The sequence below is a fragment of the Strix uralensis genome, chromosome Z, assembly GCF_047716275.1.
Source record: "Strix uralensis isolate ZFMK-TIS-50842 chromosome Z, bStrUra1, whole genome shotgun sequence".
NCBI classification, from domain to species: Eukaryota; Metazoa; Chordata; class Aves; order Strigiformes; family Strigidae; genus Strix; species Strix uralensis.
In genome coordinates, this window is record NC_134012.1 from 34774292 (window position 1) to 34800571 (window position 26280).

The following is a 26280-nucleotide window of genomic DNA, read 5'->3' on the forward strand; positions in this document are numbered from 1 at the left end:
TTTAATATGAGCTGCACTCCTGTAAAGAGAATGAAAAACAGAATTAATTTGATTTGATGACTGCAGATTGAAACAGCCATGGCTCTCAATCCTGCTCAACACCTGATAAGAACATCAGACAGGATACAGCCAGCTCTGCTGCACTCCTGAAAAATGAAGTAAGTAGAACAGGAATCTACATCAGATTCAATTAATATTTCAAAAGTTTTTCAAGTCTTTCTGTTCAGTGTTGCCTTATTAACAACTAGGTGTCTTTCTCCATAGCTTAAAAACTTCAGCATCTTTAACCCTAATCAACACCTAATGTTAAAATAGAACAGCAAGAAATAAATCTCTCCATGAGCACTGTTGATGGGTACATCCTATTAGTTTCAGTGTCAAAATGTGAATCAGGCATGTTGGGGATATGGAGATAGACACTTCCATGTCTTAAAAGGTTTTATGTTCTACACAGAATGGGCCATGCACAAGAATAATGGCAGGCACAAAAGGACACTGAAGAGCTGCAGAGAAAGGCATGCACTCTCTTTTCCTGTCTCATTTTAAAAATACTATTCTTCATTTCCCATCAGATCAGCTTGCTGCACAAAGGCAGAGAAGGCTGCTGAAGTGAACTCTTCTCTCTGGCCTTCAAATTGTTCTTAGAAAAAAATCAGAGCTTCAGAAATAGATTTATATAAACCTGGATACTTGTTAATATTTTGAATATATTATTAGTAGACCATGGTTTCAAACTGGAAAAGTGTTAGCTAGACATATCTGCTAGAAATGAAACCCCACATATTACAGAAACATACAGGCAATTCTTTGTGCAATTCAAGGTTCAAAATAAGTTCCAGGACTATATCTCTGTGTTTCCTAGTCTGCAATCCTGTTATCCTTGGAAACTGTTTTGTACTAAAGTTTTTGTTTTCTTTTCCCTGATGAGAAGGGAAAATTGATAAATATTTTCTCAGGAAATGGAATGTTGGCTGTCACTTGCACATGCACGTTCATATTCCAAAATGAAGTTGGGTTTTAATTTTCACAGAATCACAGAATGGTTTGGGTTGGAAGGGACCTTAAAGGTCATCCAGTTCCAACCTCCCTGCCATGGACAGGGACACCTTCCACTAGACCAGGTTGCTCAAAGCCCTGTTCAACACTTCCAGGGAGGGGGCATCCACAACTTCTCTGGGTAACCTGTTCCAGTGTCTCACCACCCTCACTGTAAATAATTTCTTCCTTATATCTAATACAAATCTACACCCTTTCAGTTTAAAACTGTTACCCCTCATCTTACCACTAAAGAGTCCCTCTCCATCTTTCCTGTCAGCCCCCTTTAAGTACTGGAAATCTGCTATAAACTCTCTCTGGAGCCTTCTCCTCTCCAGGCTGAAAAAGCCCAACTCTCTCAGCCTGTCCTCATAAGGGAGGTGCTCCAGTCCCCTGATCATCTTCATGGCCGCCTCTGAACCCACTTGAGCAGGTCCATGTCTTTCTTATGTTGGGAGCCCCAGAGCTGGACACAGTACTCCAGGTGGTGTCTCACAAGAGTGGAGTAGAGGGGGAGAATCACCTCCCTCAACCTGCTGGCCACGCTTCTCTTGATGCAGCCCAGGATACGGTTGGTTTTCTGGGCTGTGAGTGCACATTGCTGGCTCAGTCAGTTTTCCATCCACTATTACTCCCAAGTCCATCTTTGCAGGGCTGCTCTGAATCTGCTTATCACACAGCCTGTATTTGTGCTTGGGATTGTCTCAATCCATGTGCAGGACCTTGAACTTGGCCTTGTTGAACTTCATGAGGTTCTCACAGGCCCACCTCTCCAGCCTGTTCAGGTCCCTCTGGATGGCACATCCCTTCCCTCCAGCTTGTCGACCACACCACACAGCTTGGTGTTGTCGGCAAACTTGTTGAGGGTGCACTCAATCCCACTGTCTGTGTCATGACAAAGGTGTTAAACAGGGCCTGTCCCAGTACCAACGCCTGAGGAATGCCATTCATCACTGTTCTCTCCTTGGACATTGAGCTGTTGACTACAACTCTTTGAGTGTGACCGTCCAGCCAATTCCTTATCCACCAAGTGGTCCATCCATCAAATCCATGTCTCTCCAATTTAGAGGCAAGAATGTCATGTAGGACAGTGTCAAATGCTTTGTGTAGGCCCAGAGAGATGACGTCAGTTGCTCTTCCCTTATCCACCAATGCTGTAATCCCATCATAGAAGGCCACCAAATTTGTCAGGAATGATTTGCCCTTAGTGCAGCCATGTTGGCTGTCACCAATCACCTCCTTATTTTCCATGTGCTGTAGCACAGTTTCCAGGAGGATCTGCTCCATGATCTTGCCAGGCACAGAGGTGAGACTGACTGGCCTGTAGGTCCCTGAGTCCTCTTTATTTCCCTTTTTAAAAATGGAGGTTATGTTTCCCCTTTTCCAGTCAGAGGGAACTTACAGTGGCTTAGCAACTTCATCTGCCAATTCCCTCAGGACATGTGGATGCATCTCATCAGGTCTCATGAACTTGTGCACCTTCAGATTCCTTACATGGCCTCAGACCTGCTCTTCTCTTAAGGTGGGAGGTTCTTAATTCTCCCAGTCCCTGCCTTTGCCTTCTGCAATTTGGGTGGTGTGGCTGGAGCACTTGCTGTTGAAGACCGAAGCAAAAAAGTCATTGAGTACCTCAGCCATCTCCATATCCCTGGTAACCAGGTCTCCTGTTTCCTTCCGGAGAGGGCCCACATTTTCCCTAATCTTCCTTTTATCACAAACATACCTATAGAAGCTTTTCTTGTTGCCCTTGACGTCCCCAGACAAATTTAAGTCTACCAGGGCTTTTTCCTTCCTAACCTGATCCCTAGCTGCTCGGACAGTTTCTCTGTATTCCTCCCAGGTTACCTGTCCTTGTTTCCACCCCTTCCACCTTCCTTTTTGTGTTCGAGCTTGTGCAGGAATTTGTGCAGGAGCTCCTTGTACTTCCATGCAGGCTTCCTGCCATTCTTACCTGACTTCTTTGTCAGGAGGCATTGCTTTGATTCTCTTGTGAGGAGAACAAATAACTGCAGGGGCAATTGATAAGAGAGGTCTGATTATCTGCCTACACCATTCTTGTTCTCAGTTTATAGTGCTAGCATTGAGCTAGCAATACAGATATTGGTATCCTAAATAAACTAAAGCAAACAGAATGACCACTGTTTCCAGGTAAGTCATCATAAAATAAAAAAAGGAGGACATTTTGAATTTGTCTAAGAGTCCTATCAAAACTCTTCAAAATCATCAATATTACTATAACTAGCAATAAGGTAATACAAAGTTTCTACACTTTAGCTACAGATGAACACTGGATATAGAGAAGTCAGTTCCAGGGAGATTGAGGTCAAGCAGGGGTGAGCCATGAGTATTTTGACAGCCTCAGGATGATGCGTGAGTAGAGCAGAATTTCTGGGATTGAAATTTTTAAATTTCTTTTCTAGGACTTCATTAACTAGGATACTTAGGGAATATATGCACCTGTGATGAGTTAATTTGGCATTTCTGGAGTTTATAAAATCTAACACAGCAGATGACATTTCTGAGAGACTAAAGCAGGGACAGCGTATGAAAGATCATACTGGTCTCTTTTATGCTAGTGCAAGTTTCTAAATTGGTTTCTTTTGGAAAATCAGTCACATCTGCCTCATCAATTAGACCAGGAAGTCACGACCTAATTGCTCAGATATGGTCCTAAAAGGCCGAGTGATATTCAGAGGAAATCTGAGGCCAAGTAGAGGAATACCCAAAGATATTTTTAAGAACACAACAGAAAGAGCTCTCGTGAACCTGAGGGAGGTGAGAAGATGCCAGGGGTCACTAGCCTACTACACCAAAACTGGGGCATCTAAGCCACCTCCAGAGGTGAGGTGCCGTCCCAGGTTTGCAGGCACATGGGGCTTCAACTCTTCCTGACAGCATTGAGAAGAAAGTTTTGTTTCACTTCCTCACTGGGTAGGAGGTCAAGGAAAGTTCCTGCTGCTTTGCAGAGAGAAAGGCACCTGTCATTCACACTCTGCAAGAGCTGAGCCTGTTGCACAAAGCGTGAATCAGTTTAAGCCTGGTAGAGATGTAATCTGTTATGCAGAGGACTGATGTCCCATCAGATGCACACTGAGAGAAAAACAGCACTTGTTCTTGAATTAACTCCTTATCAAATTAAAGAACCAACTACCAAAAACTCTATTCAGTAGCATCCAAATAATCTGATAAACTCCATAACAATGATCTTTTATTAATATAGTTGTTACCATGTAATTTTGCTGTTAATTTGTCATTTATAACACAAACTGCCATTGGTCACCATAACTAATTTATAAAATCCACATGGTCATTTTAGAAGTCGTCATTCTGAGAATCTGAGCTGGTATTACTCAGTGAGGCAGGGCAGTGAAGTTACCATTCCTACCACAAAAACAAAGGGAATCACTGACAAGTGACAGTTCCTCTTGTCACCAGCAAAGACCTTCTGCTAGCAGCAGTTCACACCTAGGTAAGCAGGATTTAGACATCTGCCACTATCATATTTCCAAGTAATTCAGGCTGATTGCTTTAATGGCATGAAAAACTAGGAAAGATCAAACCCAAACAGACTCCATGGCTCAGTCCAGATCTTAAGTAGCTGTAATGATTAAAAAATTACATGCTTACTATGCCACTGTGTTTATCACAATATCCATAAACATTTAAATTTTAAAAAATTCCACTTGGCAACAGGATTACTTGAACGAATACGTGGCGCATACTCTTTTAGAAAAACATTTTTGTAAAACTCACAGAGCTTCTAACTGCTTTCTCATCTTAGTCTTAGACATCATTAATTGATTGTGTTTGGTATGCAATCTGTAATCACATCTCTTCAAAAAGTTGCACCTTTGCGTGCCGTGACTCGGATTTGAACCGAGGTTGCTGCGGCCACAACGCAGAGTACTAACCACTATACGATCACGGCAAGCTATCAGAAAACTCGAAATTCAGGTGACTTTTTTCCCCAGTGCTCTGCAAAATTTTATGCAAACGGTGCCACCTACAGTCTACACTGAGTTTTAGCAGCAGCTGGTTCTGAACATTCTCACAAGCAATTACGTTACTATCTTCTCAAAATTGCTTCCAGACTTACTTTTCCTTTCTCTAAATAATCCATGCTTATCAAGATTGCCTAAAAACAAGCTCAGGAGAGTTACAATAAACCTTCTCCGGTCTCCCAAATCTTTTCAGAGAGAACTTTTTTTTGCTATTTATCAGTGGTGGGAAGGCAAAGTCATGACAGCAGAACAGTCTGGCAGTGTGGTGTAGAGACAGATTTAGGCAAATTAACAAAATCTACTTAATCAAAAACTGTATTTTCTGGATTGAACCAGGTATGATTGATTCTAATGTAAGTGCCTGTATTGATGGACATACTCTTCCTTACCTCTTCAATAAGAACAGAACATAAAAAACACCTTTTCCAGAATTTGCATTATTGACAGTGGAAGTAGATGGTCAAATACTACAGAAGAAGTCTGAGAGGCGTGAGAACTTAGCTTCTATCAACTAAGGCCATCAATTAGTGTTATACTGAAGTAACTGCTAAGAAGCACCTGCCCTTTGTCAGGTGTTCAGACACCAAAAACCTGTAAACAACATTCAAATAGGCACAACAGCAAAAAAATGTTAGTTCTCTCAAATAAGAGCTCCAACAGAAGTCAAGATGTGCAACATAAAGAGAGATTATCATGGAGAAAGGGAATAATGCAGCAAGCTCAGGGGCACTCAAGCCCTACTCAGAAAATGCAGTGTTTTCCTCATGCTCACCCGCCCTGCAGTTTTATTCATTATTTAATTAAAAAACCTTGCCTGGCTGATAGCCTTGGAGATCACAGCGACACCACCACTGCAGTGGTACGGTGCCACACTGACTCTCTGAACAAGGAGGAAGATATACAGAGAGACTTACTAGGCTGTCATACACAAGATCATTAAAATGTCTTCAGCATGTCTTCAACATGAGATGTGGATTTACTCTGGATGAAGGTCTGCATGGTGGGGACTAATCCATAAATAGACTTTCTTTCCCTCATAAAGGGAAAGAAACAATAAGCTGGGACTTTAAAAGGCAAACTTACTAAACAGACTCTGCTCTGCCTCAGTGCTGAATCACACTGCCTGTGCCTTAGTGAAAAGCACAGGTACCTCCTGTAAGTGCAAGAAGAGGTCCTCCCTGCAGCTGGAGCAGCAGGAGGGAAGGAGAAAGTATCTCTCTCTCACTCTTTCTGATGGTTGCTGAGGACACATGGTTCAAAAGGGTGCTCTAACAGTGGTTCAGACTCCTGTACCTCACCCTACAGCTTTGCCTGATGGCTTGGTGTGACAAGAGTAGCATCTTGCTCAAGGGCCAGTGTACCCTTCCACAGGGCAGGAAGGCTGCTGCTTCCCTGATCTCCAATCCTGCCAGGCACAACCTATCATGTGTTAAGGGACTGCATTGCTGTCGCAACCTTGAAAGAAAGAAAACCAGGACCAGGAGTGGTAAGCATCTGATGTAAAACTAAGCAGTGTGCCCAGGTGGCCAAGAAGGCCAATGGCATCCTGGCTTGTATCAGCAATAGCGTGGCCAGCAGGGACAGGGAAGTGATCTTGCCCCTGTACTGGGCACTGGTGAGGCCGCACCTCGATTCCTGTGTTCAGTTTTGGGCCCCTCACTACAAAAAGGACATTGAATTACTCGAGTGTGTCCAGAGAAGGGCAACGAAGCTGGTGAAGGGTCTGGAGCACAGGTCGTACGAGGAGCGGCTGAGGGAACTGGGGTTGTTTAGTTTGGAGAAGAGGAGGCTGAGGGGGGAACTCATTGCCCTCTACAACTACCTGAAAGGAGGTTGCAGAGAGCTGGGGATGAGCCTCTTTAATGAAGTAGCAAGCGATAGGACAAGAGGGAATGGCCTCAAGTTGCACCAGGGAAGGGTTAGACTGGATATTAAGAAGTATCTCTTTACAGAAGTGGTTGTTAGGCATTGGAATGGACTGCCCAGGGCAGTGGTGGAGTCCCCATCCCTGGAGGTGTTTAAGAGTCGGGTCGACATAGCGCTGAGTGATATGGTGTAGTTGGGAACTGTCAGTGTTAGGTTAATGTTTGGACTAGATGATCTTCAAGGTCTTTTCCAACCTGGATGATTCTGTGATTCTGTAATCCCTCAATTTAGGTTTGCTGTTGCCTCATAAAACCATTACACTTAGTAGAAATTAAGCATAACTGTGTAAATAAGCAATGACAAAAAAATAAGGACTCTCCCTATCTTCCTGCTCCATCCCTGTCTTTCAGTTCTCACGCCACAGTCTGGAAAGATGTCAGCAGAATACGCTGCTGAATCTTCTGGCAAGGAAAAAGAACTCGAAAAAGCAATCCCCTCTAGCAGAGCTTGTGCATTACAGTGTGAACGTTGCCTGTAAAGCCATCACATATACGTTGTCAGCTGTAAGAAGTTACAGTATGGGAAGGCCTTTTTCCCTTTCCCTCATCAGCCTTCAAGCCCTCTGAACTCTAAAGAAACCTCTTTGTTGGAGTTGGACAGTGATTACCACTTCTGGGTAAAAGCTTTGATGTGGTAAGTCCTGTGATAGTCCCCAGTACTCCAAAGCCCTTGATTAAACAGGGCAAAGAAACTGGTCACCAATATTTAACAGCCACATCAGGACAGTGTATCAAGAGTTCTTCATGACTGCAAATTTCCTTTTTTTTTTTTCTTTTTAAAATATATTAATTGAAAAACATGGAAAACTGTGGCTCAGAAAGAAGGGTGGTAGATAAGGGCTGAAATCAGCCCCAGAGGTCTTAACAGTAAACAGGACAGTACCATCACCTAGTCACCTACATGTGAGCATGAGTGCATTTGGAAGATGGCATCACTCAGCATCATGCACATGGTGGGCAGGTGGAACATACCTGGAAAAAAAATTATTCCATAGCAACTTCTCTGAAGTGTCTTATTATTGTAGACCTGTGAAAGTAGAGCTCTTGGAATATTTACTTCATTTCCTGGAATATTTACTTCATTTCCATACTTAGGACCTTAAATAACCTTAGGGTTTTTTTACTTCAAATCTTGTTATTACTGGTTACCTGTCCTGAAGTAACAACAGCATCTCCAGTTTTGTTTGAGTTCCTCAGAACATCCAGATTTCCCCTAAAGACAGAAGTCTAGTAAATATTATGGATATAGGTTTCTGTCCATGGCATCTCCCTTTAAAGTAAGGGTATTAAGTTAAAATTACTGCAGGACTCCTTGAGGTGCTTTATAGCATGACAACCAGGAGATGAAGGAGATTTTAAATGTCGTTTGTCTTACAATAAAATATTTGCAGCTGTGATGAGACAGGCTTCTTGCAAGCTCTGGAACCTGTACTATTCTACTATACAGTGACACCTTCCATAGCAGTCATAGGAGTGCCCTATTTTTTGCAGCAGTGAAACAGGTTTGCTAGATTCCCATCAAAAATTTGCATCTCATTGATTAAAATCTGGGTCTCAGAGAAACAAAAAGCACTTCTAGTTCCATCTTGTTTTACAGAGCTTAGAAAGTCATCTAATGCATTTTTTGGTAAGTTGGAGTCACTCGATAAACTGTTTTTATTTCAGACCTATATACACATGAGAATAAAATACAGGTTATAATAAATAAATATCATCAATCTCATCCATAAAGCTCTGGAGCTCAAGATCAGTACACAAATCTTTGAGATGATATAACAAGCAGTAACAACTGAGTAACAAATGATCATTTCATTAATTGTACTACACTGGCACTACTTTCCTCCCAGTCTCTAAGCATCTTGCCATTGTTTGCATTTATTTACTTTTTTTATCATTTCTATTAGTAAAATGTTATTACCATTTCTTATTTTTCCCCAGAAGGTTAGTGCACATGAGCATGCCTTGTGCAGTATTTGTAGTTGTGTGATTCTTTGCTCCTAAATCCAGCCTTGCTACCTTTACTTGGGTTCAGAAAACAGCTACGAACCTTTCACCCACATAACTGAGAAGATATTCTAAATACTTGCAGCTTCCTTTTTTTTATATTAAATTGCTTGTTGTTTGTCTTTTTTGTCTAAAAATAATAATCTTTTAAAACAATGACTTTTTCTGTTAAAATGGTTGTTTTGGACAGAACATTTCTCTTATTCAGGACTGAATCTCTGGTCAAAAGAAATAAAGAACAATCAGAAGAGACTCCCCTGCCACCCCAATACCCAACAAGGTCATGGGCAGGTCTGGAAGAAGGAGAACTTGAAGCATATACAAACAGTTTCTCTATATATATATCTCTCTATATATACCTCATATTTCTCAAGGGGATTCTTTAATTATCAGATTATTAATTCATGTAAGATGAATTTCTCCTAGCGTCTCTAGTCCAAACTCTTGCATTTACTGCTAGCATAAGCAGGGATTTAGTGGGACTAGTCTCCAGGCTACTCACCTGTGTTTTAGCTGAGTGCCCCATGTAGTTTATGCTTTTTGCTTCTGTAGACTCTGTAGTGCAAGGGTAACACTTGATAGAAAAACCTGACACAGACATAACTTCTCCGCCCATAGTCAAGTAGCCCAAGACATCCACACAGAAAACAGAAGACCCTGATCAGGTCTCTCCTCTGTCTGCTTCTACTACATATCTGGGTTTCTCAGTCTGTTTCACGCCTGCCTCTACCAGAAACGATGTGTTTCTTCTAATCTTAAAGATCAGAGACACAATATCTCTAATTAATTTTCAGTGACAAACTTAATCTACATGACTCTTAGAGTAACTTCATGCAGTTCAAAAGTCTATTCTGACCACATGATCGAGAAGGCTTGGTTGCTAGGTCAAAGCCCAAAATTGACTTAGTACTCTTTTTAAACTACTTAAATTGTCAGCAGTTTGCAGCACGATCTTGAATAAGCATTTTTAAATGGTTATTGCCATCTGTACAGCAGACACTTGTCACAGCAAAACATTTTGGGATGTACAAGTGGAAAAGTCTCTTTTAGTACTGGTTTTTACTATTAGAAACAGAATTCTACTGGCATTTTCTGTGCTGGGTGCTTGGCTCATGGATGCCTTCAGGCAGGAAAGCCCATCCCCCCACACACATGCACATGAATGATTTGTGTCAGTAAAAATAAAACAGAATTTATTACAGGGTGACAAAATTTGGCTTCAGACACTTTGCTTTTAAAAATATAAAAGATTAAAGAGTTTTTGATGTATCAATAATAAGGACATTCACTGAAAGTTAGCATTCACAGGACACACAGTCATCACCCAGATCAGGGAAGCTACTTTGAAGAAATAGTGCACAACTGGAGTTCTGATGCTGTCTAGACAACAACACACAACACCCTTGTAGGGGAAGGTGAATGCCATGGTATATATATCCTCTTGTTAGTTTTCATTGCAGAGTTAACTTACCCCAAATTTACAGTTCCCGTCCTCTCTGACTGTATTTTTAATGAACAGGAAAGAAGGGGAGAGATGAAGTTATGTTTAAGTACTGCAAACTGTTCAGGCCAGCATCTGGAGTCCTTCTCTGCTCCTTTGGACTGCTGCCATTGTTTGCACAGTTCAGGTGTGATGTATATAGACAATTCTGATTAGTCAGTATTTTACAATTACAAGGCATAGTTTTTTTATTGATACATACATTCTGGACATTCAAACAGTCTGCTGAAATGATTGCTGACTGCCTTTGGTTTAGCATCATCACCACACCATGTGGACATACACCAACTGCGTGGACTTGGTAACAAGTGATGAGGAGAAGGCTGAGGTCCTTAATGCCTTCTTTGCCTCAGTCTTTAATAACAAGACTAGTTTATTGAGGGAATCCAGCCTGCTCAGCCAGAGGACAAAGACTGGGAGAACGACCCCCCCACAATCCAGGAGGAGATAGTCAGTGACCTACTGCATCACATAGACATACACAAGTCTATGGGACCAGATGGGATACACCTGAGGGTGCTGAAGGAGCTGGCTGGGGTGCTCGACAGGCCACTTTCCATCATTTACCAGCAGTCCTGGCTGACTGGGGAGGTCCCAACAGATTGGAAATTGGCCAATGTGACGCCCATCTATAAGAAGGGTCAGAAGGATGATCCAGGAAATTACAGGCCTGTCAGCTTGACATCGGTGCCCGGGAAGCTGATGGAGCAGCTCATCCTGAGTACCATCATACAACACCTGCGGGACAACCAGATGATCAGGCCCAGTCAGCAGGGGTTTATGAAAGGCAGGTCCTGCTTGACAAACCTGATCTCCTTCTACGACAGGGTGACCTGCTTATTGGATGAGGGAAAGGCTGTGGATGTTGTCTACCTCAACTTCAGTAAGGCCTTTGACACCATTTCCCACAGCATTCTCCTGGCAAAACTGGCTGCTCGCGGCTTGGATGGGCACACGCTTTGCTGGGTAAAAAACTGTCTGGATGGCCGGGCCCAAAGAGTTGTGGTGAATGGAGTTAAATCCAGTTGACGGCCAGTCACGAGTGGTGTCCCCCAGGGCTTGGTTTTGGGGCCTCTCCTGTTTAACATCTTTATTGGTGATCTAGACGAGGGGATCGAGTGCACCCTCAGTAAGTTTGCAGATGACACCAAGCTGGGTGGGAGTGTTGATCTGCTTGAGGGTAGGGAGGCTCTGCAGAGAGACCTGGACAGGCTGGAGCGATGGGCTAAGGCCAACTGGAGGAGTTTCAATAAGGCCAAATGCCGGGTGCTGCACTTGGGCCACAACAACCCCCAGCAGCGCTACAGGCTTGGGGAGGAGTGGCTGGAGAGCTGCCAGTCAGAGAGAGACCTGGGGGTGTTGATTGACAGCCGGCTGAACATGAGCCAGCAGTGTGCCCAGGTGGCCAAGAAGGCCAATGGCATCCTGGCCTGTATCAGCAATAGCATGGCCAGCAGGGACAGGGAAGTGATCTTGCCCCTGTACATGAGGCCGCACCTCAATTCCTGTGTTCAGTTTTGGGCCCCTCACTACAAAAAGGACATTGAATTACTCGAGCGTGTCCAGAGAAGGGCAACGAAGCTGGTGAAGGGTCTGGAGCACATGTCGTACGAGGAGCGGCTGAGGGAACTGGGGTTGTTTAGTTTGGAGAAGAGGAGGCTGAGGGGGGAACTCATTGCCCTCTACAACTACCTGAAAGGAGGTTGCAGAGAGCTGGGGATGAGTCTCTTTAACCAAGTAATGAGTGATAAGACAAGAGGGAATGGCCTCAAGTTGTGCCAGGGAAGGTTTAGACTGGATATTAGGAAGTATTTCTTTACAGAATGGGTTGTTAGGCGTTGGGATGGGCTGCCCAGGGCAGTGGTGGAGTCCCCATCCCTGGAGGTGTTTGAGTCGGGTCAACATGGTGCTTGGGGATATGGTGTAGTTGGAAACTGCCAATTCTAGGTTAATGGTTGGACTAGATGATCTTCAAGGTCCTTTCCAACCTATATGATTCTGTGATTCTGTGATTCTGTGGCTGAGAGCCCCTGACTTCCCAAAGGCAGTGTCTGCTCCCCTCCTCTGACCTGCAAGGAACACTCCCCTCCTGCTCCTCTGCATGAGCCTTGCAGAGCCATTTGTATTGCATGAGTGAATCACTCAGCAAATCTCTCACCTCCTGCCTTGCAGGGACAGCTTTCACCTCCTAGTAAAGAGTGAACATTGAAGTCATCAAAGGGTGTACAGGGACGGTGAGCGAATGTCATGCATAGCTCCAGGAAAGCGTGAACCTACTCCTCTTTCTGCTTAAAGGGCTGTCATTTTACTGAGCCTTTGGCACAGAGACAGAGGTACACTGAGGCAGCTTAGACTTTTACTATAACAGGACTATAGAGAAATCAGGGTTTCCTCTGTTGGGTGTGTTTGCCATTTGGTTATGGTACCTTTCTCAGGAAGATTCTGCACTGAACTTCACTTTAATATACGTATAGATGGAAAATACAATTAATGCCCATTAGAAGTAAAGCCTGGGCTGGAAGGGGTCTTTAGCAATTCATTAGACAGCTCTGCCAACAACAAGTATTTATTTCTCTTCTTCTGTTAATATTACTTCTATTAATATTGCAATCAGACTTATTATCTGTGTGATCTCTTATACAAAGATTCCTAGTCCAGAAAAGTCACCTTGAGATTCCTATTTCACTTTGAATTCAAATGCATCCATGCCACAATGCTTTTGTTTTGCTCTGTGCACCCCCATAATCAGCTGTGAATGACTGTGCAAATGTCTAGTATTTTTCCTTAGCCAACATCACCTAACCTTTCTTCATGAGCAAATTGTTGCCTGTCCTAAGGATTTTTTTCTTCTTTTCTGTTGTACTTTACCCTTACTGCAGCTTTCAGGTTTCTTTCTTGTAGCCAGAGGCCTAGAGTGAATGAAATGCTTCACACATTCTTCTGCCAGAACTCTCTACCTGCTTACAGGAACAGCAAAATCTCAAAGCTACGTCTGCAACCATGGCCACATCTGCAACCATGTATATTTCAATATTGATATTTATAGCCCAAAGTGAGCAAGTGGCACAGCTAAAACCTTCAAAGTAACAAAATTCCATACAATCAGCATTACTTATATCCAATCACAGTTGTGTAATAGGTCTTACAACATAACTCCTGTGATAATGAAAAGAAAATTGTAGTCATGTGGCATTCACCCCACTTTGCACAAGCTTCAGCCAGTGGAGCACTCAGGTCAGCATTCAAAGAAAGTAGATGCATCACTACTTCCAAACAGCAAAATTTCAAAGTCCTCATAGTAGATGTAATTTCCTACCCTGTTATCCAATGCTTCTGGTATGCAGCCAAAACCTACACTGGCATTTCATTCTGCCAGTCTGTGGTACAAGTGAATGCGTCATCTGTTGTTTCTTTATTTTGTAACTTTTATCCTCTTGCAAAATTCTCCATCACACTGAATAATCATGCAGATTGTATTCCTACAGCTGAAGATGCTTATGGGTGTGATTTTTTTCTGAAATTATTCTTGCTCTTTAAATTTTTGCTTAATATTAAAGTAAAACATGGAAATCAAACTGGATAATCAAAATGAGCATTGTGGCTTACCTGAAGTGGAGCATGAACTAGTACCAATCTCTCCCTAATTTAGTTCCTGAATCTGTAAGTGCTCGTCAAGGGTGCAGAACTAATGTCCTGGGAGGAGAGAAAAATTTCCTTGTGCCTCCAAAAATAGACTAAGAATCAGAAAGGTCTCAGGACGTTCTGTTACTATCAAACACATGTTCCTCTTAACTATGAACCGCACACAACTAAAACTTCCCATTTAACATTCTGCTGTGAGTGAATTAGTTGAGGTGTATCCAAGGGAAGGATTTTGTATACATAATGTTCCTCTTTTTTTTTTTTTTTTACTGTAACACAACAATACACTTTCACCTTAAGTCAGGAGACGATCATGTGTGCATCCAAACTGTTGCAAACCACATGACTTGGAGGATGGCTGTTAGGCAGTTTTGTAGTTTGTTCAGCACCATGCTCTCTCTTCTGATGAAGAAAAAGAGAAAATGCCTTTTAAAAAGCCAGGGTTTGCTAGTTCTTGTCACTATGCTGCATTTTAACTTGTTCTTGGTGCTTGTTTCAGCTTTCAATATGGCAGCATTTTCTGTGCACTTACTGTTGCATGGTAGGCAAGTCTGCCGAAAACACCCTTTTGCAAAAAGATACCACATCTCACATTCAGCTCAGTGACTTGTAAACATTGAAGGATAACTGAAACTCCTTACAGAAGATAATAATGAGCAAGGCAGTCAAACTAACAAAACTGAGCTTGCGTCTGATAACTTTTTAACATTTATTGTTAAACCAAACATGTCTTGATAGCAGTTTTCAGCTACACATTCTTTAACAAAGCAGGTATTTGATCAGTCTGTGTTTATTGTGAGTGCCTTCTAGAAGCACCAAAAAAAAGCATTAAGGAGGGAAAACGGTAGCCTTGATGTACTCCTATGAAAGCAGAACTGACACAGTTCATAACCCTCCTATCAGTCTGAGAGGTCATGCTTTTAAATCCCAGAAGCTATTCCAGGGACAAGCTTCTCAAGCTTTGAGATGTGCTGATCATTACAGCTCTTATCTCCCTTCTCCCCATCAAAGGAGGGTGAGCATTATCCTCCATACACCTTTCTGGTGGAGCAATTTGCCCCATGTTTCCACAAGTGGAAGGGATGGAGCCACAGGGTTATGCAGCTTCAGCTGTAAGTAGTTTTAAATTTTAGCATGCCAGACTTTGAGGGCATCATCAGTGCTGAGGGTCAGCACATGGCAGTCCCAAGACTTTGAGCACATATCCATCTCATAAATATTTTTGTTATTATAAGCAGAACTGCTTCATATTTCTTTCACCATGAGCAAATCCGTTTGTGCCTTTTGTGAGGGGGTTAGGATACAGAGGGCCACAGAACAGCACTGAAGAAAATTATCCTGCAATCTGTATGGGGTATTTCCAGACTAAATTTACAGGCTCAGATGGATTTGACTTTCTAGTGCCACACAATCCAGCTACCCTGGACTGAAAGTAGCACTGATTGTGTGTGAGTGGGTGCTGCCTATAAGGTGAGGCAGAGCTGGGAGCAGCACCAAGGCAGCCTGCAGCTCTAGTCACATCATTGGGAAATAGTAGCTGCTGGTTCTGCTATGAGCCACTGTGAAAGTGATAGCAAAAGAGGAAGAACCAAAACTGAAGGCTGGCTGAGGAGAGAAGACCAGAGTCATCAAGGGTAAATTCAGATAAATAAATAAGTTGTTAGAAATTAAGGCCAAAATAATGCAGAATTCCCACTCAAGAAACTGTAATGTAGTGGGGTGCTTTTTTCAGTGAGAACAGGGAGACGATATCCCCCTTTTCAGATCCTCCCCTTTGGTTAGATAATATCTACCCTTTAGAGTGCAAATTCTTTATCATTTCTGCACATTGACATAGGGGCATTCACTTAAACCTACAGAAAATATGCATTTTCGGAAGTTATGAAACAAACTAATTCCTAAGATTCAATTATGTTGATGAAAATCAGCTCCTGTCTAGGAGTATGGAATAGTTGCCCTGATTTCTCTGCCTCTTCCAAGTCTCAAGGAATGTGAATTCACGTGTTACTACTCACTCTCCTGTCTTCCCCATTACTGTCTCTTTCCCTATTAGCCTAATTATTTCATTAATTTATTTCATCCTGTAAACCAGTACATATTCAGAGGATTACTCACAACAAGACGGTCTGTAAGGAAGCATGTTCACATTATCGTATCAATTTACCTCACTTCATCATTGCAGCAGATTTTGATAGAGTTCAGTTTCTCATGCATATGTATCCAGATGAGACAGATGGATGTCGGATTTACACAGGGGTTTGTTGTGACACAGCTGAGGAGCACAATGTTAGCCTAGGTCCTGTACCAGGCCCTAGCAAATACATGAACAAAAGGGTGTTGAAAATAGGGTAAAAAGAGATTCTTTTTTTTTTTTTGCTGAAACACTGATCAATAATGATGAGAACTGCCAGTGTAGATAGGTGAAATGTGTCTTGATCTGACTATGATCAACTTACCTGAATCTGAGGTCACGTGTCCATGATATGCAGCTGTGTAATCCTTACAACTGGATGAATACCATGGCCATAGGTTGCAACGCGTCTGTGTGCTGTGAATGCATTCAGACTGTTCAAATTAGCCCCAAAACATAGATGCTTGACTTTGGTATCGTGGATCAGTATTTGTCACCTCCTACAGCCAGTACAAACAAGCTGAGGCCTCAACTCCGCATTGCACGCTGTGGCTGACTTGAGAAAACTGTGTTTGGCTTCCAGGCTGGATCCTAACCAGGATTTCACTGCTGAGTGATCCAGCGGCACACAGGCCCAAGACAGTATCTCCAGAACCATAAGTCAACAGTGGGGGCATTGCCAAGCACAGGAACAGAGACAGCTGTTTCTGGTTACCCTCACCTGCAGCAGTTTAGCATCCTAACAGAAATGGCATTAAAAGCCTAGAGAACAGGTTCTTAAGCCCTGTAGCAGCACAGACCTCTTTGACTTTTTGTCTTACTTAAATATGAAAGTTGTGTTCTTTGTCAACTATAGCAGTGGTCCCTTACTGACTTTTGCTTAATAAATGAGAACTTCAGAGAAAGGGAGAGGAAAGCATACTGTTCATTCACTGGGAAGGGTGTGCCTCACCAACAGAGTTGATTTCTAAAAGTATTTTTTAAGTTGATGATTTTTTCACATGTACACATGTCCTAAATTCCTTTCTTTTTACTATAGCCTGCAAATATACTTCCTATTTCCCCTTCTCCATGACAGCAGTGTGTATAATAGCTGTGAGTTTACCATCTTCTCTGGGGTTCTGGATGCTATTTTTGTAGTAAGGAATGAGGACAAGTCAGTATCATGAAAACTGCCAAAGAAACATCAGTAAGTGAGCACCATCAAGACAAACCCAAAGAAAATCATTACACTTTTAATCAGATTCTTCATACCTTTCCTATTTCACCCTAAATTATACTCCCTAAAAGATTCCTATATGTATGCAAAGGTAATCCATCATGAAGAAGTTTAATTTCATTTTAGATGGCTATAACACACACTCATCAGTTTTTTAAACGTATACTGCATTACTGCAGGGAATGTGACCACTAGCAAAATGTGAGCACTCACATAGTTATTCAGACCATTAGGAAGCAGTTACTTCTTGAAAATCTTATCCTGCAACCCTTTCTGGAAACATGTCCAAAGCCAGGCATTCAAAAAAGTCACCAGATTATATCCCACAAGTTACAGGACTGGTTCTGAAATTCCGTTATTATTTTTGTTATTTGTATTAAGTATTTTATAAAATAGTATTTAAGTAAGATTTTGAGGTTACTCATACATTCATTTTCCTCTCCTATTTCTGTTGTAGGGCTGGAGGCAAAAGACATCATTTGGAAAATAAATTTACAGTGGCCTGGGTCACATACAGAATTAAATTGTGCCATAAATCAGTCTGTCAAAACAGCAAATTTTATTTTCAGTATTTGAGTTTTATTCAGTAAGGAATCAGTCAATAGTTCTTCACTTAACACAAGGATTGGGGTTTTTTTGCTCACTACATAATTTGCACTGCTCTGCAGATGAAAAATAAAACACACAGCTTGCAGGATTAATAAAAATGCTAGTTACCATGCCAAGGAATGACTGAATAAATATTTAGAGTTGCTTATTATTCTTGCCATGCTTTACTGACTAAAGTAAAAAACACACTTTTCGATTCTAAAAGATAAAGTGTCTGTGTGCTCTTTAAAACATGTTATTTCTGTTCACAGTGTCAGGTTCTCATATCTGAGCTTCCCCATCTCTCAAAAAGCCATCAAAATTTATTTTCACATAACATATCCTGGAGGTTTACTTATGCGACATTCAACTTTGAACATTTCAGCTAGTTTTTAATCTTGTTTGAAGATCAAACAAGGTTTAACCAACCAGTACTAGACATAGAAGATTTATCTGCAACCACACTATGCTCTTCCTTTAATACCTTTCAGCAACATACGTGCTTACATTCTAATAGGTTTTTAGCTTAAGATCTAATCATCCACTCTTGAATTAAGATGCTTGAATGAAGCCAACTCATTTGGAACTAAGCACTTTAATGTCAAGAGAGACATATGGTATTGAGACTGAATTACAAAGGATATCTTCTGAGCCATCTATTACAGAAGTAAGACTAAGACTCCAGCATTATTATTAGTTTACTCATTTATTTGCTAGCAAATAATTGAGAGTAAGATCTTCTTAAGAAAGTGGAAATGGTCTAATAATTGCAATCTGGTGGTACAGTACATTCCCCTGTGCACTGATTAAATCTTCCCATCCATACGTTATGTCTCTGTGCTCATCTGTAAAATCCCCTTTTGAAACTGAAACAAACAAAATACGCAGTGCAACAACTCTAACCCAGTGATTAAAATTTCAAGTTAGCAGCAGTAATGTCAAGTGCTCTAACATTTATCAAGAACTCTAAACATTTCCTTGCCCTGAATTTTTCAAGTCTTATTCTCTGACAAAATATTTCTTTTAAGAAGGTGTTTATGACAAAATTTATGGCAATAAATAACACTGTCCCTCAAATATAAAGTTATGAGAAGAGGCTTCCTTTTGTTCTGAAGCTGTTCCACTCTCTCTAGTCTCATCATGCTGTGAAAAATACTCTAGTCCTCTCCTGCACTGTCAGTAGGAAAAACTGAAGTGGGCATAGTGGGCACCCTTCCACTTTTTTTTTTTTTTTCTGGAAAAAAAAGAGTGCAACCAAAACAAAAACAATGCAAAGTGAACCTGAAAGTACATTTTCTGAGACAGTCATTTTATGTAGATAATAGTGAAGACAATAAATTCAACCCATCAGTTTTTAAATCTGTATGACCATGTAAGGTTATAGCTTCAAAGAAGTTATGTTTAAATATCATCGTGTGGCTGAGATAAACCACAAAGTTTTGTTATAATACTATCAACAGCTTCTGCTTACAGTTGTAAGGAAAATATAGTTAGACAATACAGTTGCATTCTCTTTCTAAGCCATGTATTACTCAGGGCTTCAGCAGACAGTGACTGTCCCTCTGAAGTAAATTCTATCTAATGCATAAAGGCACTCCTACTCTTGGCTCAGTAAAACTATAACATGGGCTGTCGTTACAGTTCAAGCACTTTCCCACTTCGAAGGCACATATGGTCCAAAAGGCAGAACTGTCTCCTCAGCACCACCACAATAAACACCTGGCAAATATGATTACAGAACTAAAAAGATGCAGTGCTGTTCCAACAGGAACATCAGCCACCCTGATCCTCTGAAGGACTGGACATGATTTTCCTTCTTCCCAGCAGACAGTACAGAAGAACCATGTGGATTGAATACCCTGATCATGCATTAGATTTTTTTCTTTAGACTTTTCAACTTTGCAAGTTTAAGAGACCCCCTGTCTTTCTGATAATAGAGAACTTCCTATAAAAGCTTGTTGACACGGACAGAATTGCTTAAAATCTTCTTTATTTTTGTTAAATATTACATAAAAGTATACTGTTTTGCTAATAGCTATAGAGCTCAAATTTTGACGTTGCAATTGGTGTGATTTACTACCTGGGAAGCAGAAAAAAGATGTTTTAAAAGCACATTAACTCCCAAAAGCTCTGCAAAGCAGACTTTCCTATTAAAAACTGTTGCAAAGCAGAAAGGTTCATGTCATTGTGTAAATGCAGCCATTATGAAAGTGACCGTAAGAATAGTCTGCACTGTAGTACAGCACAGATTAATAAAGCCCAACTGAAAAACTCCCTTTGCATTTCTCCCTCTGCACACACAGTTATAGTTTTGTTTTGGCTTAATTGTTTTCGTTTGGCTTACTTTTTATCATTTCCAAAGCATGTATTTAAGGTAGATCATGAGCTGTCAGCTAAATCTCACTGAGGTCACAGCAGGGGCCTGGCTGCAAATAGATGCTGTATGAGCCAGATCACAAAGCCAGGTCCTGTTCTCAGTTTGTATTTGGTGCAAGTAGCACACAGAAACACATCCCAGAGAGAAATGTGGCCTTTGGCATGTGCCAATTTGGCAAAGCCGAATCCTCAGCCAGTAGAGGGGCAAGGGATGCAGCATGCAGCAAGAGGAGGGGGAGCTTATTTTCCTCCTCCACAAAGAACTTGGAGAATTTTGAGCAGCTTCAGCCAGAAGAGCTCATTTTTTTCTTTTGATCTCTGTCTCGTGTAGGTAGATTACTACACTGAGGTGCACTGTGCCTAGCATGCCTAAAATATTAAAATGAACCATGGAGATGTCATTGCGAGTGATTTATTCCCAGGTGACAAACTATATCAGTCACTTTTGGAAGTTTCTCTTCCAAGGACCAGAAACAAGATTTTTAGTGAATGAAAGCAATATGAGCAACATGGTTGTATCAGTTCTGATCCAGCTGTACTCTGTTACTGAATTCATGCATGGAGGCTTCATAACATGTGATGTACAAATGAAGGAAAGGCATTTGTAAGGATACAGGAAAAATCTGTGCTTATGATTCTCTCTCTGAAGAGCAACTTGGATTTCTTCACAGTCTAATTTTTATGTACTAATTATTTTAGGGGTTATGGGAGAGATTAATGCTAAAATAAGGAGGAGGGAAAAAACAGACTTGAGGGGATGAATAGCAGCTGTGGTGAAGAAAGCTACCAGACAGTAATCGCACAAGTTCTTAAATATCCAGAACTTCATCTGAAACCCTCTCTGGTGTAGAAAGGCATGTGATAGAAAGGCATGGTTTCAGCATCACCAGGCAGTCTTTTGTTCACTTGCACATAGCCGCAGTTGCTCAGAAGCACACATGCAGGGCATCAGCTTTCAGCTATAAAGAAGGTAATGGCGCATGGCGGTACTAAGCCAACACCGACAAACTGAAAGCACAGCAAAACAAAAAGGCACCACCCCTTGGACCAGTTTCCCACCAGGACCCACCTGTTAACTTTTATGTAGGGAAATAACACAGCGTAGTATCCTTAAGAGATATCAGGCAACAGTAAAAATGCAAAAGGAAAACTTTGGGGCACAGTTCAATTTTTAAAAATTCTTTTGTTAGTAGGTGGTTTACTGAGAGAAATGCCACAAAGTCTTATAAAATTAATTTGTCATAAGTGGGAACCTTGTGTGAAAATACACGCAAGTTAGTTGTTACTTTTAAAGGAAGAGGAGCATGTGGCCCCTTTTCAATTTATTCTGAAACACAACATAATTGTAAAGATAAACCTAGGTACTTCCATTTAAAATTTTGGACCATAATATGCTACCACTAATAAATAAAAACGGACCCTTATTTCTGAGATCAGAATACAGCCTCCGAACGAGGAACAAATAACTTCACACAGTAAAAGTCTGACTAGGACAGTATTTAAAAGAAATAGAAAATACATTCCATAGCCAACAGCGATGTTTTTAAACCATCTGGTTTTCCGGTCAGTCCTTACAGTAAACATATTTTTTCCTTGCAAAAGCTTGTACTCCTTTCAGAGTTGCAAGCAACGTTTCATATTTTGCTGCAATCTCATGAGTCACCACTCGAGGGACTCTAAGACTCTTTTGTCTTCTAATTGCAAATCAGATTTATACTTGCATTGGTCCTATTGCTTATGTTAAAACTTTTAGGAAAATATCTGTGTACTTTTTATCAGTAAGAAATGCCTATAACATCTACAGAAGATCTTACTGCAGCAAATCAAAACCATCTGTTTATATTGTGAGAAGGTGTAACTAGAAGATGGTAAGTTACAGAGCAAAAAATTCACAAAATGGAAATTAATTTTTCTAATAAAATATTCGCAGTGATAAAATCACCATTTTTCTGCCCTGTTTAGGCAGAGAAAACTTTCATTTTGCTGATTTATTATCTGCATGATATGCCTGTAAAGTACAGATTTCATTTGTTCTAAGCACAGAACTGTCATGGACAACAAGAGGGAAAAAAGCAAGTATCTGTATCACCAATGAGAGGGGACAATTTTACTCAGAGTTTTTGCTGATCTAGGATCAGATATGATTATCGTTGTAGGTGCTTAAACTCTACTCCCAGTTGGACTCTCAGACAGAGCTTTGGAAAAGTTAAGATTTTCCTACTTGGTATCCCTTCAAATCAGACTCAGGAATTTTGACACAGACAAGCTGTAAGCAGATGAACCCTTTTTTAAGAGTACAATTATAGACAATAGATGTGTAATAACAACTCCAAGGTTATGTAGGAATCCCAGCTTTGGTTTCAGAAGCAGACTAGCCACATTAGCCAAGCACAATGCCATCCCGATGATGTAATTCTGCTTCCCAGTTCAGTGAAAGCTGAGCAATTGCTGCACTACATTGCATTATATGTCAAAGAAATGCTCTTTGCTTCCAAGCATGTGTTCAGACAACTGATTTTGTCTTAAAAAGGTATGTTCTTAATTTCAGTTTTCTAACTGGAAGTCAGATACTAGCAGGAAAAGGCACTAACTATGTAGTGCTCACCCTTAATTCTCTGGCTGACAGATCTCTGTGGCTTTCAATCTGACTTGCTAGTTTGGACTGAAAACAAACAAACAAAAAAGTGTGTTACTTTTTCTAGGATTTAAAGTAGATTACCTGACTTCAGGAAAAGAACATAGTGGTTTTCCCATGAAGACAAATGCAAAATTTTTCTCCCAAATACTGAAGCAAAAAGTCTTTTAAGCTGAAATTGTTTAGTTGAAGAGTAAGATACAGCCAAAGGACTTGAAAGTGGAGTCCAACTGAATGATAAACCACACCAACTGGGAAATGGAAAAGAACAATCACTAGCACAAACCTACATCGTTATCTTGCTGAAATATGTTTGTCTATAAATATGCACACAAGTTATCACATAAACAAACAGAAGGACTTGCAAGTCTCACAGTCCTTTTGCATAAGCATGAGTGCTCCAGAGGAAAGACCCTCGTGACACCTCATAAAAGCTGATTTTTTAAATTGTTTCTACTTCTAAACTGTTCCCTCATTTCATAGGCATAGATAGCAGAGAGCTAATTGCAGGCACAGAGAGCTGAACCTTTTGCTTTCTCATAGATAAATGAGAAAAAATAGATAAACATAGACCATACTGTTTCTGTAGAGTTTCTGTGGTCCACAACCCTTTGCCTACATTGTTTGCTTAGTCTTTGCCATGCAGAAACTGTTACTCAAATACAGCATCACACACCAGGAGACTGTGCTCAGTTGGCATGTGTATGCTACATAATATAAACACTTTTGTATTAGTAACGCTTGACATTATCTGTAGAAATTAAGTGCCAAAAAGATAAAAGGGTTGCTTTATTTCCTAATCCCAAGAAACCTAAATTTCCTAGTCATAGGGAAAAAAAAGATGTGTCATATCTACTGTCCGTAACCCCAAACACAGAGAGGTGTTTGGAAATCCATTGAGGTGTAGGTAGCACTTGCCAACAGGTTAGCATATCACGCTGTGGCCAGTATTCTTTTACATTTCCAGGTACTAAAATGGAGGATATTGTGCCATTAAGACCAGAAGATGATATTAGAAATCAGCAATTGCTGAAAACTATCCGTCAGCACAGATTTCTTTAAACAAAGCGGTATTCATCCATTGGGAAAGGGAAGTGCCATCTTGTGCATACATGCATGCACATGTGTATGTGCATGTATGTATGTTTGTATTTTAATGAGGAGAGGCCATGAAAAATTGCTAAAATTTCACACAAACAAAAATATTTATTGTACATTCTCTTGGGGTATCTGCCTGGGGCAAGTATCTAATGAGCGTTATAACTAAAGCACTGCAGATGTTGTGTGGACACTCCTTCAAGTGCTGGCAGACCTGTAGTTGCAACAGAATGCTAAAGTACAGGAGAAGCAAAATCAGATGTGTTTGTGACATTAGTATTTCATTATTTACTTGTTTTGTTCCATCTGCCTTTCCTTGTTCAGCCAGTAAAAATTTGACAAAGTCTGCACCATCCATGTGATCTACTCAGCCCATAGTTCTCATGAGCACTGTTTTAACCTTGTCATTTGACTATTTAGCCATTTGACCTCACTACTGGATTTGTTTTGCTGATTATTTTGTGGCTTGATAAGGTATGCTGAATGCCTTACAGTCAACCTTTCACAGGATTAGGCGATTCCTTTGTTCTGTAGTAAGGAAAAAAATTCGGTCCACATTCACTCTTTGAGCAATCTCATTTAACTTCACCATCTCCTCTGCTGGACAGGAAATCACATTTTCCATTTTTATATTTTTTCCAGGATAGATGACTCCCTTTATGCTAGGTCAAGTGTTTCTCTGAGAAGCCTATGGATTGTATCCACAGAGTAATTTTGTGCTCTCAAATAAATTACAGCAATTTCACTTATGTTGACATTTTAATGGAAAAGTTGAGAGTCCTTCTAGTCCTTTCATATTTTATAGAAAACAGAAGTATCCTTCTATTCTCAATGTTTTTTCACAAAGTATTCCATTTTATGAAATACTCTTCATTGCCTGCCTCATGAATAGAGATTATAGTCTCTCTAGCAATGACCAGCATTTAGGGAGATAACTTTATTATCCACAGGACCAAATATTATCTTCTCCTTGCTTGAAAATAATCTGATACAGAGAATTCTATTAATGTTCACATAAAGTTTAGTTTAAAATTTCACTTTTTTCTGCCAAACTTTATGCTGAGCAACTGCAAAATGCTAGCTTTGTTTGCCCTTGCAAATCTCTACTTTGAAGTTTACCAAATTTTGGCAATGCCTCTTTTAAATATTCCATTGTACCTATCAGAAAATTCTAACGAACATAACTGGTAGATGACACCTCCTAATGTTTCTTTCAGTTTACCTCCACCAGCTTACCTGTCACTGAAGCATCCACAGTTCCCATTAATTTTCACTGATTCTACAGTTGCATAGCACTCTATGTGAAGACCATGAAAACACGGGGCTTTAAGACCCCTTCACAGGGAGGGTGTTGGTTTGTTTCCCTTCCACCTATCTCAGCTCCCACACAGATGACTAGAGAAGCATCCTGACAGTTCCCATTTACTGAACTGCTAGACATGACAAGGACAACATGGGGGAGCTATGTCAACCAGATCCCTTTTTTCCAGGGTAGGAAAGACTGTGTCAGCTTTAGTTTGTTCTTCCTATTGAAAGATTAGTGTAAAGCCTGTTTTCTCTTCTTACCACAGTTAACATCCTTCCTAAAGCACAATCTGTCCTGTTACTTTTACTTGTAGAATGCTGATGCATTACTTCTTGTTTCCCATTCCTCTGGTGGAAAACATCACTCAGTTGAACTATAACTATATGATCAAACAGTTTTTGGTTACACCACAATCCCAGAATCTAAACTGCCTATCATTTCCTTGATGTTTTGGCTTTTTATTTTTTTCCCCCCCAAAAATAGACATGTGAAATTTGTGCACACATATATACAGACGTTATGAAAAAACCCTGTTTGCTTTCAGTCACTGGCTCATTCATGATCTTCCTTTCTTTTTTCAATTCATCCTTTGCCCTCAAAACCACACTTTGATCATTCTCAAGACCTTGCTGAGAGTATGAAACTTAAGATACAGGCAAATTGCTCCCAGAGCAAACACAGAGAGAGAATGAGTGCTTGGAAGGAAATGTTCAAAGGAACAATCTCCAGATGAATTAAACAAAAAGATGAAGGAAGGAAATAACTAGGAAATGGCAGACATAATCAAAAGAGAGAAAATGCATATTCATCTTCAGAGAG

The 26280-nt window shown here is 40.7% G+C and overlaps 1 protein-coding gene and 1 non-coding gene across 4 annotated transcripts in view; both read right to left on the reverse strand.

The window, feature by feature from the left end:
- Positions 1–26280, reverse strand: part of NFIB (nuclear factor I B) — a 279688-nt gene that overhangs the window by 226453 nt on the left and 26955 nt on the right. The window lies entirely within an intron of this gene.
- Positions 4892–4963, reverse strand: TRNAH-GUG (transfer RNA histidin (anticodon GUG)). The gene has a single exon. It is a non-coding gene; the product is annotated as a tRNA-His (tRNA).